Here is a 16,802-nt window from a genome sequence, read left to right on the forward strand (position 1 = left end):
CTATGAAAATCTAATTACTTAGCCTGAAAATTAATATTATGTCACTATAGTCCTTAAACTTCCAAATATTATATATCAAAACATCTAGAATATATAATTTTATTGAATAAGATTTCCAGGGTGTTACATACATGTACAACCTCTCTATGCATTTTCAAAGCTCTAATTATGTTTGACACATAAATCCAATTATACTTAATCTTTTAGTGACAATATATCTCATTCCATGCTAGCATGAACAATATTCATATAAAATGTGAAAATTTTTCAACTAATAAATTATTTGAGGTAAATATGCTTATTCATTTCATACGATGACTCATAATTATGTTAAAGGATGAAATTTCATTCCATACAGCCATGAATGTGGACCAGCCATTACAAACATAAATATTAACTCATAATTAAGCTAAAGGATAAAATTTTCAACGTTAGATGTTTTGTCTCACGTCTGATATTTGTCTTTCCTGCTTATGAATGTGGACCAGCCATCACCAACTTCATCTTCAGATTCTGAATCAGAATTCCAAAAAATTCAAATCTTCTGTCATAATTTCATAAAAGGTTGGACGATTGGGTATGGTTTTCCATCCCTTGGTAGATGTATGTGATGGTGACTTCTCCATCTAACTCAAACTTTATTGGGATAGCTCCTTTTGGAAGTTGAAGTCCAAACTCAGTCACATTGCCCAAGGACTTACCTCTATCATATATAAGAGGAAATGTCTTCTCCTCCCTTTTAATGGGAATTGGATCTAATGATCCAAATGATACCATCAAGCAAGCAGCGGTTGGATTTTCTCTAGTTTCAAGTTTGATCTTATTTTCTTTGTCCAAATGAACAATAAGATCTTTTAACATGAAACATTTTTCCACTGGATGACTAATGATTCTACGAAATTTACAATATTTAGGATGACCGGTTTTACCAACTTCTTTTGGTCTTTTTGGTGCTAGAAGATCGATTATCTTGTGTTCAAGAAGCTGATCTAGGATTCCAGAAACTTTGGAATATAAGAATGGGTACTCTTTCTCTTTAAGTTCCTTTAGTGTCACATGACTTCTGTTTCGAACTTATCCCCACCTTCGTGGAAGAGTGGCATAATAGGATCTAGATACGAATCTGCCATTGGAGATGGGACTAGAATGAGAGTTTTTGGCCAAACTCTTGGTCTTTTCTATCGAACGATAGTCTGGCTTCTTAAAAGCAATTTTCATTTTGCCTTTGTTAAAGAACTTCCTCGTTGGTTAGACCGGTTGAGTTTTTCCAATTTTTGTTTGGGCTCTAGTTGCTAGGCAGTGTTTAGCGAGTGTTTCTTCAAGATGGGTTATAGCTTTGAAATCTAAAATTTAATTTAAAAGTTCATATGGGGTGGCACATCTAAAGAGAGAAATAAAATGTGTTTGTACATATTATAGGTCTTTAACTTTTATATGTGTGTAATGTAAATGAGGCAGAGAATATACATTTCTCTTTCCAAAAATAGATTCAGCAAAGAATAAAGGTTGATCTAATTATCTGCTACATCAGGCAACAAGATGCAACCTCAACCTCTAGTCCCACCATACCTTTACCATTAACTTAATAAGGTCCTTTCAATCATCTTTATGTAAGCTATAAAAATGACACTCAACACATTCGAGGCAATATAATTTTCTATTGCACCATTTTAATCCTCAAAATTGACATCATGAACCAGCTAGCAGCAATTTACACCTTCACCTTAGACATCATTTGGAGCTAGGAAAGATCGCACATTAACTTTACCATTAATTCAATAAACTTCTACTTTGGAGTTGAAGCTACCTTTCTAATTCTATTGTAAATATTAGACCTGGACTATAGAGGGACTACCATTGTAATCCAATTTTCATTATCAGTCACATAAGCATTCAATGAGGAATAGGGAGCCACATTTGTAACCACTTAAGTGCTTCCATATCTATTTTTATAGCTCTCCCAGCAGCTTCCATTAAGAATATATCCTTTTTCAACTAGAAAAATGAGACAAGCCACGAGGTACCAAATATTATAGGCATCACAAACCTCATAAACATTGCAGGACTAGAGAAACTAAAATGTAAGCATCGATTGCATTTTGTATTACTTACTTCAAAGAATGTAAACTTACCCAATCAAAACACCAATGGAGATACAAAATGATATAGCATAATTTATTGTATTAAGTGGTGTCGTACACTATCAAAACTCAAAAAATTTATATTCTTTGCTTTTATTTAATATACCGTTAAGCCCATCTATTTCTATATGTATTTATTGCGATTTTTTTTCTTTTTTCAAATCCAAACCCGATTGAGGTCGCCATGTTTGTTTGCAAAAAATTAAAAAATGCATAAAAATACATTTTTTACTATAATTTATTGAAGATGGTAGTAAAAGGCAAAAAAATGCACAAAATGAACAAGCAAGATTTATAAATTGAACATTTGGCATATGAGACTTTGTGAAGTAAAACATATGTTTTGCCTTTTTTCCTCTAAAATGGAAAAATATTTTCTACTTGTATCTGTATATTTTTAAATAAATGAAAAAATAATTTATTTTCGCACGCTGTTTTTCTGTCGATTAATGCAACGTTAATATTTGATACTCTTTCTGCCAAAAATATCTTCATAAAATCAAAAGAATGGCAAAGCCCATATATATTGATTAATTATCCATTAGTTGAGATTTTAGACATTACATTGATTTTAACGATATTAAAAACCTGTTAAGAGTTCAAAATGAAAGTCCAATGTTAATAGAATGATGTTTCATGGGGTTCAACGAGCAATTTAGCCAACAAATTTAATCATATAACAAGAATTAAAACGAGAATGAAAATTTGAATTAATTATCTGTTAGGTGGTCCTTCTTAAGTTCAAATACAATTTTATTGTTACATTGAAAAACGAAAACCCATGTGTGTTGTAGCTAAACAAAACATGAACTACTGGACTCAATACAGAATATTCTTAAGCTTCTCTAGATTATCCACTATAAACATTATAATGTATTTAATAAATTAAAATAAAAATTAACAAAAATTACTTTCATAGAAACGTTTTGCTAACGATTTTTTTCTTTTTGAATTTTCTTAATTAGAAAATATATATCCATTTGTTTTTAATTGTGAGGGATGAATTGACCAAACTTTCATCTTTTCTTCATCTAGTTTCTTCTTCCAAATTGTGTAACCACTTAAGTACTTATTTTTATTGTATAGCTATCCCTAGCTTCCATTAAGAATATAGCTTTCTTCAACAACCAAAAAAAAAAAAAAAAAAGTCACAGTGTACCAAGTACAATATGCAACACAAACCTCATGAACCAATAACGAATGACAAGAGAAACTAAAATGTAAGTATCGATCACATTTCGTATTACGTACTCCAAGGAATGTATACTTACCCAATCAAAACTCAAAAATTAATATTCTCTGCTTTTAATTAATAAACCAATAAGCGTGCACACATGGCTATATACATGCACATGCACTGCATAAACCATAATAATTGTCTTCTTACGGATTGCCTATCTATTTCTATACATATTTATTGTGAAAAAACTTTTATATTTCGAGAGTTTTTTTTTTAATTATCCATTCATCGAGTTTTTAGATATTACATTGAAGTAAATAGCTGGTCTCACAAGCCAAAGTGTGGAGGCACTTAAATGAACACTTGATTTTTTTTTTTATAGAACAAAATATTGGAGACTTGTTGGGGAGATTTCACATGGATAACTATTTGAGTGTCAATGGTTAATATATCGTGGAATTGGTATTTTCACTTGATGTCATCACAGTACCTTACATAAGAAAGTTATACTTTGATGATGTTGGATATTGCTCTACCAAGATTTGTCAATATGGCATCATTCAGACATGACAAGAATCGTATGAAAGTTATGAATGATCAACAAATAATTCGTCACTCTTCAATAGTAAAAAAAATGTGATCTACATTTCATTGAATTAAGTTGATAACGAAATCCTTGACCACTTATATTGACTTAAGAGTGGGATGAAAGAAATGATTAATAATCAAGATTGACACACATCTATATCTCATAATTTATCGGATCAAGTTAACAAAGGGATTGTAGTTTCATGGTAAACGAACAAGTTTGATTTTGTTATACCACGCAACATTTCTTGACAAATGTATTGTTTTGGCATATTGGTATGATAGTCAGGAGAACCGTAGCTAAGGCTTAGCTCGAAGTCAAATCAACCACGTGTCCAACTTGTTCCATTGTTAGTTCACCAAGTGAAAGTTCAGGCCTCTTCCCATTTGCCTTATAGAAAGTGGGAGCCCTTGCACTATTTTATTGTGATGGTCAATCATCTCTTCACTGATGATTATAACCCTCCCTTAAGGGCGAAAAGGGCTTTCTTATTAGTGACCTTTTTGTAGTGAGTCATCTTATTGGTAAAATGGGCCAAGTAACTCTTCAACATATTCTTTACCATTTGGCTCATGTCTTGGAAGCAATGAATGGGTACTTTTCATCCTTTTTGGCTAACCACTTGCCTCATGTCTTGGAAACAATGAATGGGTGGTTTTAATCCATTTTAGATAAGTATTGGTACAAGAAAACCATTTTGAGGTCAGGCCAACCTCCAATGCTTTTTAGTTGACTCACTTAGAATTAGGTGCTTGAGGACCAAAATCCTATCGTAGATGTTGGCAGAACTTTGAGGTTTTCGCTTTCACTCATATTCAAGTAGGAGATTATATTTTCTGAAGCACAGGTCATTTGCTTGTTGATTGAATGCATAATTCAATGACGTATCAACTCTCACTTCTTGATAATATCACAAATTGTTAAGTAATTCATCCATTTATACTTGCGTTATCGTGATAAATTAACACCTAAATGCACTAAGTATCTCAATATCTTGATTAAGGTTGCAAATGGATGAATACGGTGAAAATTTGAAGAAACGATCAAAAAATTACCACAGTGGAAGAAAATGACAGTTCGAAGACTAAAGTCCAGCTATTCTAAACTTGTATCTAACCTTATGATAAAGATTCGAGAGTGTTAGTTGTAAAGCAGATGAGGACAGAAGTCAAATGGATGAAATATCATCAAAGTATAATCACTCTTCAATTCTCAATTGAAAAAGTTAAGCACCGATTTCTAGCCTCATATTGGGACCCGCTCTTGATATGTGAAAGTTCGAACTGAAAGATGATATATGAAGAAGATTTGTAGCCCTCTGAGTTACTTTTCAATACATTTTGAATCACCTCAATCGGAGATCAGTAGAGGAAGATATGTTCAAAATACTGAAAGCAGTCAGGCGGGAAAACATTATAACTATGCGGTCGCACAGTTTAAATTGTATGTGACCGTATGGTTATTTTCAAAGAATCACAAGGCCCTTTTTTGGTCAACTATGCAACTGCATGTGATTGTACCTTACGACTGCATAGTACAATCCGGACGCGAATTTTCTATTTTCCTAATTTCGTCCAACCACTTATGGTAACTTAGTCTTCCACGACTTTTAAGACTTTTAAGCCCTAAATCACCTCAGAACGCAAGAGAACACCCCCATACACTTTTCTCTCATCTTGGTGTTCAAGAAACTCCGTGAAGAACTAAAATCGAGGCGAAGTTAGGAAGAAACTCTTTGGATTTGGTGATTTCACATCCATTATTTCATGTATTCCGGTTTATCATTGTTAAACAATTCTAGTCTTTAGTTTTTCATTCATATGAATCCACATTAAAATAGATTTAACATTTACAAGATTTTTCATGGATTCAGTTATGATTTTTCCATTATTAAATTAAACTATTTGTGAAGTTTCAATTTTAATTACTTATTGTCGAGATTAGATTAACTTTTTTCAAATTCTTTATAGAACTTGTCATACTCTTTCTATCAAAAGATTGAAGTAATTGTTGGATTTTAATCTCAATATTACTTTATTTGCGGATTAATTATTGCTTATACTTGATGTATATGATCGATCTTTGATCTTGTTCCAATAAAAATGTACGAATATGTTATAAGTCTAGATTCTAGGATTGCGGTGTGAATTAAATTGATCTTTATTGTTAAATCTTCCAATTAGAGAGTTGAGATGAAAATTCTCTAGTTGAGTTATAAAAATGAATCATAGATGTATGTGATTGACCCAATCCAATTGAGGAAATTCCGATGCTTTGCCATCTCAAGACATTAACCTTAATTTCATTACTTTAGCATTGAATTCTCCTAGACATTTCAAGAGTATAATCAACATTTTTGGATTCTTTGAGTGATTTTTCCATCTCCATGTGGAATCGACATTCCAAAACTGTGCTACAATTACCGCGTTATTCTTTGAGCGTAATCAAATTTTGACGTTGTTGCCAGGGAAATGGTACAAGTAACCGAGGGATCGATTGAAAATGGTGCCATTGTTCCCTTACCTTTATTTTTACTAGATTTAATTTTTTTAAATGTTATTTTTTATTTTGTTTTCACACATTTTCTTTCTTTGTGGTATTTCATGAGTAGGAATCGAGGTGGTCAAGAGAGTTCTACTATGGAATCTTTTGTAGTGCTCGAATTTCTCTATAATCCTTTCTTTGATACTACATCTATTGCCACAAACACCACATTACACAGCAGCATGTCTAATAGTAATCATGGCGATTCACCTTATAGGACTTGACAGGATTATCTGCATCCCACACGTACATCCACACTATCATGCATAATGTTTCCACCTAATATGTCATGTATGGAGCTTAAACCGGAAATGATTCCACTTCTTCCCCCTTTTCGTGGACTTGACAATGAAAATCAATACCTATACATTAGGGATTTTGAGGAGGTGGTAGCAACCTTCCACAATCAACATACTACAACAGATTTGTTAAATGATTGAGCCTCGGTTTGGACCCATTTAGATTATAATTCATCTCTTTCTTCTTATCCACTTTACATTCTCGACGAACGGATAATTAATTGGTAAATGTGGGGCTTTTTCTCTCTTCTGATTTTACTTTTTCCTTTGTTGGAAGATATTTATGGTGATCAGAGTATCAAACATTAACGTTACATTAATTGATACAAAGAATTGCAAAATAAATTATTGTCCATTTTTTTAAAACTATACACATACAAGTAGAAAATATTTAAGCATTTTGGAGGAGAAGGAAAACAAGTGTCTTACTTCACAAAGTATCATATGCAAACGTCCAATTTATAAATTGTACTTGTTCATTTTATGCATTTTTCCCTTTTACTATTTTCTTCAATAAATTATAGTAAAATGTATATTTTTATTCATTTGTTAATTCTTTGTAAACAAACAAGTCAGCCTCAATCGTATTTGGCAAACAAAAAAAAAATTAAATATAAATTTTTTTGACAATAAATACTTAGAGAAATAGATAGGTAATCCATAAGAAGACAATTATTAGGGTTTAGGCACTGCACGTGCTTTATATAAGGGTGTGTGCGTGCTAAATGTAAGTTAAATGCACAGAATGTTAATATTTGAGTTCTGATTGTGTACTATACGTCAAATTAATGTCTGATTTGAATTTGGGGGTATTTTGAGACATTAATTTGCTTGATTATATGGATTAGTTATTCTTGCCGACTAAAATGCATATAATTTAAACTATATATTAGTTTTTGAATTATGGATAAGTTGCATGTTTAGATCAATTTTTGTTTATCCATGTGAAATCTGATAACCTTTGAGCACGAGAATTAAGAAACAGCAAAAAGTTGTCACGTAGTAGAACAATTTGTGTAATAGCATCATGATATTATTTTTGCTCATAATTTTTTAAATTTAATCAAAATTTTGTGTAATATTGATTTTTTTAACATTGAAGTAATATATGCGAATAAGATTTATTGTTTATAAAAAATTGTCACATAAAAAGTGATCAGTGTTTCACAACAGTTTTTAATTGATAATGTGCTTGAATGGTCATGACTTGTTATACATGTAACTAAAGTGCTTGATCAGGTATATGTTAAATGATGAATATAAACATTCATGGCATTCGTTTAAAATTTCAATTTAATTTAGTATTCTATCACTAAAAAGTTATATAAGATTGTGATTCATCTGACTTTTGTAAAATTTAGATCAGACATCATACCGTGAGGCTTGTGATGATATTATGCTTGGTACCCCATGAATCGCCTCATTTTTTTAGTCAAAAAAGGCTGTATTCATAAAGGATGCAAGGGAGAGCTATACAAAAAAATAAAAATGGAAGTACTTAAGTGGATACAAAAATTGGAAGAAGAAAAAAGTTAAAGGGAGAGCTATGCGAAAAAATAAAATGGAAGTGCTTGAGTGGATGCAAAAATTGGAAGAAAAAAACGATGAATATTTGGTCAATTCACTCCCTCTCAGAAAAAAGAAAAAATAAAAAATGAGAAATATATTTTGTAAATAAGAAAATTAAAAAAGAAATATATTGTTAGCAAAACATTTCTTCGAACATAATTTTTATCTCTATTTATTAACTAAATTCTAATGTCTAAAGTGGATAATATTGAATGGCTTAAGAAATTTTGCCCATTTTTTACACCCATTACAAAGAAATATTGTGGTAAAGTCTATTATCAAATAATATTTTTTTGGAAGAATGTGTGGTTAAAAAAATAAGAATTTTTTTTTATTTAGGTGTAATATCATTTTATTAAAAAATATGTTGAAAAAAAGATAGAGTAAAATTTTAATGTGCGTCAACAAGGGCGAAATATTGAGTCAAATAGTTCACATATTGTTCACATACTTGCGTTTTCATTTTTCAGTGTAACATTAAAATAGTATTTGAACTTAAGATGAACCACCTAGTAGATTATAATTATCCTACTTTTTAATATATATTTCTTTAGTAAACATTTTATTCAAATTTCCATTCTCGTCTTATTTCTTGTTCATGATTAAATTAGTTGGTTGAGTTTCTCATTGAACCCCACGAGGCATCATTCTATTAATATTTGACTTTCCATTTTGAACTCTTAACAAGTTCTTATTATAATTAAAATTGTCTAAAATCTCAGTGAATGGATAATTAATCAACAAATGTGGGTCTTTTCCTTTATTTTGATTTTACTTTTCCTTTGGAAGATAATTTTCGCTTAACAGAGTATCAAATATTAATATCACATTAATCGACACAAAAAATAGCAAAAATAAAACATTGCCCATTTTTTGAAACTTTACACGTACAAATAGAAGATAGTTTACCCTTTTAGAGAGAAAAAGGAAAGCACATGTTTTACTTCACAAAATCTCAGATGCCAGACGTCCAATTTATAAATCGTCCTTGCTCATTTTATGCATTTTTTAATTTGGAAATTGAGCCATTGCGTCTTCAAATCCTGAATTCTTCGCATGTGTTCTTCATGTACACGAAGGTTCTTAGACATTCTGTAGAAATATTTGGGATGATTCATCCAACCTGAGCTCTACATTTGATAATATGGATTATTTTTTATTTTCACCGGAAGTCTTGAGCATAGACAATTTTGTAATTCGTCATTTAATCAACTGTTAACAGTCAACTTTTGGCTATCAAATTATTTGTCCTACAAGCTTCACATACAAGGACTATAGGTGCAGGTTGCGTCTTGTTGCCTAATGTAGTAGATAGTTAGATCTACCTTTATTCTTTGTTGAATCTGTTTTTGCAACGAGAAAGGCAAATTCTAGCTACCTCATTTACATTACATACATATAAAAGTTAAAGACCTATAATAGTTACAACCTAATCATTATTCTTGCAATCATAATTCTCGCCTCATTTTTATAGTCAAAAGAGGCTACATTCTTAAAGGAAGCTAGGGAGAGCTATACAACAAAAATGGAAGTAATTAAGTGGTTACAAATGCAGCTTCCTATTCCCCATTGAATGCTTATGTAACTACTAATGAAGCTTTGATTATAATGGTAGTCCCTCTATAGTCCAGATCTAATACTTACAATAGCGATGAAAAGGTAATTGATACAACTTAAAAGTAGGAGCTTATTGAATTAATGGCGAAGGTATTCCCTAGCTCCGAATGATGTCTAGTGTAAAGGTGTAATTTGCTGCTTATTGGTTCATTACGTCAATTTTGAAAGATTAAAATGGTGCAGTGCATAATTATATTGCCTTAAATGTATTGAAAGTCATTTTTATAGCTTACCTAATGATGACTGAAAGAAGCTTATCGTATTAATGGTAAAGGTGTGGTAGGACAAAAGGTGCAGGTTGCATCTTGTTGCCTAATGTAGTAGATAACCGGATCTACATTTATTCTTTGCTGAATATATTTTGGCAATGAGAAAGGTATATATTCTTGCTACCACATTTACATTACACACAGATAACAGTGGTAGACCTATAATATGTACAATCTAATCATAATTCTTACAATCATTCATCAAGTGCAATGTCTTTTATAATTTTTATTGCTTACCTAAGGATGATCGAATAAAATTATTATTGTCCCAACAAAAAATCAAACACATCCCATCTCTCTCTCTCTCTCTCTCTCTGCTTATTACCAAGTCTAATTATGGTTCCCGCCAAATAGAGGTCTTCCTTTAGTGTTTGATTTGCCTGCAAAAAAAAAAAAAAAAAAACTCAAAATATTCCTTTATTCAAAATCCTTGACTGCCTACTTACCTAATAGATATATAGTGCCACCCCCGTGAATACATATGAGGGTAAATAAAAAATTGTGTTTATGCATCATCTATTGAATTCTATTTTTTAATTAAAATGAGCACGTGCTTTGATTTGTTAACTTAAGTTTTTACTATTAATAAAAACAACATGAATACTAAGTTCCTAATCGTGAATAAAGACAGTTTTTGACGACGTCGAAATAACAAAATTTCAACCTAACACCTAGGAGGGTGAATAGGAGTATCATGCGAAATTTAAATTTACCATTTTATTAATTACAGCAAGTCACAATTAACTAATCTTGATGAATTAAATCACACAAATCTAAACCAAATATCAAGCAAGCAGTTCATGATTTGTACAAAGTAAATAACACTGGATTTTGATGACAGAGAAAAAGCACTTGAAGAACACCTCGTAGGAATAAAACCTCCGGGCCATCTTGCCAGTGATAATCCACTAAAAAAGAATAATTTACAGTTTGTCCAAACACAACTAAATCTTAGTAGATTCGAACTCCCCAACCAATAAATCATCAAGAAACTCCTTTGGCTGACCCTCTAGCGCTTTCCAGCAACTCTTTTCCCTCCAAGTGGATCATCCAAGAAGAAACTCGTTCTTCACATCGGAACTTCAATCACCTTACCGGATCTTCAGAACTCTAACAGATGTAACAGAATTGGTTTATTTGGTGTTTTCAGAATTTAGAATTTAGATGTTTTTATTTTGTAATTAATCAATTGAATGATGGAAAAATGTTGATTGATCTTCAATGGATGTTATTTTGCCTCAGTATAATGTTCAACTACACATTTGGATGTGATGTGGCTCGATTATATATAATATGCTTAAGTTGAAATAAGATAGCAAAAATTGTGCAAAAATCGCAAAATAGAGTTTTGCCCGACAGGACTTCCGCTCAAGCGCTAGCCTCACGTCCAGTGAGCTATAGTATTGGCTAAGCAAGAATCGAGTGGTAAATCTCGGTTACTTACCGTCTTGGACACAGAATTGCCGATTCGAATTCAATTTAAATTTAAACCTAACACTCTTTCTTGAAAAGGCATAAGTTGAAATATGGTGCACAGTCTAGAGTGAAGTTGTGGGTTTGAAAGATTTATGAGTCTGCTGATAGTGGCCTTTGGAATCACCTTAAAATTTTACCTAAAGAACTTAAGTTATGACCATTTTTAGTAAACTACTTAAGGTTCTCATACTAAAGAAGAACATGCTAAACATTTGAGAATAGTCCTTTTGATCTTAGAGGACAAGCAGAGTTATGCTAAGTTTAAGAAATGTGAATTTTGGCTAGACAGAGTTGTATTTTTGGGACATGTAATATCAGGTGAGGGCATATCAGTGGATCTAAGTAAAGTAGAGGCTATTAATAGTTGGCCACGACCTACAAACCCTTCAGAGGTTAGAAGTTTTATGGCTTTAGTTGGATATTATCGTAGATTTGTGGAAGGATTTTCAAAAATAGCTTATTCTTTAACAAAATTAACAAAAAAGAGTACTAAGTTTGAATGGACAGATGCTCGCGAGCAAAGTTTTTAGGAATTGAAGAAAAGACTAACTTCAGCCCCTATCCTTTCAATCCCATCTGGTACTAGAAATTTTGTGATTTATAGTGATGCTTCAAACAATGGTTTGGGATGTGTATTGATGCAAAATGGTAAAGTCATTGCATATGCCTCTAGACAACTTAACGAATACTAAAAGAATTATCCTACACATATCTTGGAACTCACCGTAGTTGTGTTTGCACTTAAGATATGGAGGCATTATTTGTATGGAGAACGGTGTGAGATTTACACCGATCATAAAAGTTTGAAATATCTATTTACACAAAAGGAATGGAACATGAGACAAAGAAGATGGCTAGAATTGGTAAAAAATTATGATTGTGTTATAAGCTATTATCCCGATAATGCTAATGTTGTAGCTGATGCATTAAGTAGGAAGTCGACATCCATTGTTGCAAGTATGATTGTAACTCAAAAATCAGAATTGATAGATTTACAAAAAAATGAGTATTGAAGTTGTGTCGCAAGGATTCGTAGAGGCTAAACTTACAACATTGACACTTAGCCAACTTTATTGAATAGAATTCAACAAGGGCAATAGGAAGATGATTATTGTTCCAAGATAAGGAATGATATACATGATGGAAAAGCTTCAGATTTTCATATATCAGTAGATTGTATCTTGCGGTTTAGAGGACGATTATATGTACTTGATACAGAAAATATCTAAGGCGACATTTTATCTGAAGCTTACACAACACCGTATTCTGTTCATCTAGGAGCTATTAAAATGTATAGAGATTTGAAGTTGTATTATTGGTGGTCGAACATGAAAGTTGAGATAGCTGAATATGTAGGACAATGTTTAACCTGTCAATAGATAAAAGCAAAACATCAAAGACCAACAAGAGTTTTACAACCATTACCTATCCCAGAATGAAAATGGGAAAGAATCACAATGGACTTTGTGGTGAAATTATCGAAAACAACTAATGGATATGATAGTAATTAGGTTATTGTAGATAGGTTAACAAAATAAGCCCATTTCATTCTTGATTGTTCCACTTATTCCATGGATCGATATGCTCAGCTTTATGTATAATAAATAGTCAGACTTCATAGAGTGCCACTATCTATTATCTCATACAGGGATTCTAAGTTTTTCTCTCTCTTCTGGAGAAGCTTACATAAGGCTTTGGGAATGTAGTTATCTTTTAGTATAGCTTATCATCCTCAAACTGATGGACAATCAGAAATAACAATACAAATATTTGAAGATATTCTGAGAGCTTGTGTATTAAACTTCCAAGACCAATGGAGTAAATTTTTACCTTTGGTGCAATTCGCATACAACAACAGTTATTAGGTTACGATTGGAATGGCTCCTTATTAAGCATTATATGGTAGAAAATGTAGATCTCTAGTTTATTTGGATGATGTTGGAAAAAGAAAATTGATAGGACCAGTTATGATTCGTGAAATGGCTGAAGTTGTGATGCAAATATGTCAGCGACTGCAAATTGCTCAAAATCGACAGAAAAGCTATGCAGATCAAAGAAGGAGATACTAGAATTCATAGTTGGAGACAAAGTATTTTATAAGGTAGTGCCGATGAAGGTGGCTATGTGATTTGGAAAGAAAGGAAAATTGAGCCCAAGTTACATTGGTCCATTTTCTATTATCGAGAGAATTGGAAATGTTGCCTACAAGCTTGATCTTCTATCATCAATGTCTCAAGTGCACAATGTGTTTCATGTGTTCATGCTAAGAAAGTACATTAGAAATCCTTCTCATGTATTGAGGAATGAACAGGTAGAGATAAAACCAGATTTGACTTATGAAGAAAAACTTGTTGAGATTCTTCATCGAGAGGTAAAGTAACTTAGAAGTAAGAAAATTCCATTTGTTAAGGTATTGTAGCGGAATCAGTCGACAGAAGAGGCCACTTGGGAAAGAGAATGAGGGTTAAATATCTTGAACTTTTTGATAGGCAGATTTCAAGGATGAAATTTTTATAAGGAGAGGAGGATGTAATACCCCAAACTTCACATTATACATCTGGCTAACAAAATTCATGCATTTCATGCTAATAACATTGTCATTTGCATCAATTTACTAATTGCTTTCTTTTAAAACGGTGCATTCGATCATCGAGGCTTTAAAATCTTTACATGGTGATAATCTTCGACTTCTCGACCTAGGTGGTGAATTTTACATTGAGCTATGATAGAAAATAGGTTAACTAAATGTCGGAAATTGGTTTGGTAAGTAATGGAAAATCAAGAAGGTCGAAAATTAGTATTGACAAAAGGCTTAAGCTTTCTATATCGAGGTCACCTTAAATCCTATATAGGTAATTGATATATTTGGACATGATCACAATGCAATAAAATATGTCTCGTATGACGTTATAAATATTGAGGTGCGAATTGTTGAAATAGGTTGACAATCGGGTAAGAAATTAAATGGACAGTTGAGAAATTAGTTCTATAATATATTTTGGGATCTTAGGCAAGTGAAACGGATTGTAAACATGTCAAAATAAGCTGAGAATACTTGATTTGTACCTGCAAAGATATTAAAATCAGATTATACTACAAGTGATTACCTCATGATTGAACACGTCGTGCTTGGAATGTTTGTCATTTTAAAAGTCAACTTCTTCAACCTTAAGGCATAATCTCGTGTCTACTACTTGAGAACTTAATATAGGGTGAATATATATCTTAAAAGTCACAAATGGTTACAAATATAATGGTTGAAAGTCAAGTATTACTGCAAAGAAGACACATCACGCTAGGATAGCTCATGCTTAAGGATACTTGTCCTTTGTTCACATTTTTCTTCACCCTTAAGCAATACTCACAACCCGAATTAGGGCTGGGCAAAACCCAACCCGATCAACCCTATCGGTTTGGGCTGGTTTTTTAAGTTCAATTGGGTTGGGTTGGGTTAAAAAAATATTTTTGAGGTTGGGTTGGGTTGGGTTTCGGGTTATGATTTAAAACCCAAGCCAACCCAAGCCAACCCGATGAATTCAAAAAAATGATATCTAAGATGAAAAAAAAAACCTAAATAAAAACAATAGTAAAGATATGAAAATGACTTATAATTTATAAACGTCCATTTTTTTTATATAGATTGATTCCTATAAACATAATTTACAAATGAAATGTTATTTCATAATAAAGTAAAAATTAAGAAGAAGATGATGAAATGAATAAATTCCAAAAAATTGTAAAATAATAATAATAATAATAATAATAATAATAATAATAATAATAATAATAAATACTTCATAAATTTTAAACTTATTTATACAGCATTCTTCAAAAAGAACTCCTTACATAAGTATTTAAAAAAAAAAAAATCAGAGATTTTCAAGTAATTTCAAACTTTAAAATTTTATCTAAATTTAACAAAAATATAATCGAATCCAACTTTAATTGGACCGAAGCCCAAACCGACCAACCCAACCCAAACTTGATCGGGTTGGGTTGGGTTTAAACCATTAATTGGGTTGGGTTGGGTTGACTTTAAATAAAACCGACCATGTTTGGTTGGGTTTGGATTGGGGAAAAAATCGACCCAACCCAACCCATGCCCACCCCTAACCCCAGTCCTTAAGACTACTTATACATCTCTTAAATAAGACATTTAAACTTCAAAATTTATCTTCAAGTGTCCCCAAGAGAAAGAGAGAGCAAAGGAAGCAAAGAGAAATAGAAAACCAAGAAACTGGAATTGCAATTTGAGCAGGTTAGTTCAACTCACGGTTTTGAAGTTTTTCCTTAGTTCTTTTGGGTATTTTATTACTTATTGAAACCCTGAACTTGCTTGACATTATGTGGGAGGTTGTGGACAATTTTATGATGGCAAAATAGGGGAGATTAGTTATAAGAACTTGAGGGAAAACAACCTGGGCAGATATGTAGGTTGCTAGATTTGAGTGGTTTGTACTGTGATTTTGAGATGATACTGTGTAACTTATATTTATCAATATGAACATTTTTATATGTAAGCATGAAGTGTAGAAATTATTTTTAATGGCCTAGAATTCTATTGGTATCATACTAATAAAATGGAAACCAAAAACTGTCACGAGAAAAATAAAACTGCCTGATTTTTTGTAGTGGAAAATGGACTGTTTTGGAAGCTCAAAAACCTTCATGTGTCACAAAATTATGACTTTATTATCTTCACATATATGTTATAGGTGGGTGGTTAGAATGTGGGAGTCATCAGATATAGTTAAGAAGGTGAAAATGATTGGAAAAATAATTGGATGGTAATGAAAATCTGAAAACAGATTTTGTCCAATTGGGTATTTAATGTGATTTCAATATTTATATGTCCATTAATGATCTCTTGGGCCTAGATAATAGATTCTAAAGATTATTACGTTAATGAAAACAATTGGATGACATTGACTTTCATAATTGGACTCGAGAAATAGCAAGACTTATGGGATTAGTTTGTACTACCATTGGTAACTTAAAATAATGATTTCGTCTAAGATTTTGGTGTGAATGGACATATTTTGGGATTGTGTGTGTTAAGGCTATTAACTGGAAGATTTTCTTTAATAGATGGTAATAACAGTAATTTTTTGGCGTTGA

The sequence above is a fragment of the Olea europaea genome, chromosome 3 (assembly GCF_002742605.1).
Source record: "Olea europaea var. sylvestris chromosome 3, O_europaea_v1, whole genome shotgun sequence".
NCBI lineage: Eukaryota > Viridiplantae > Streptophyta > Magnoliopsida > Lamiales > Oleaceae > Olea > Olea europaea.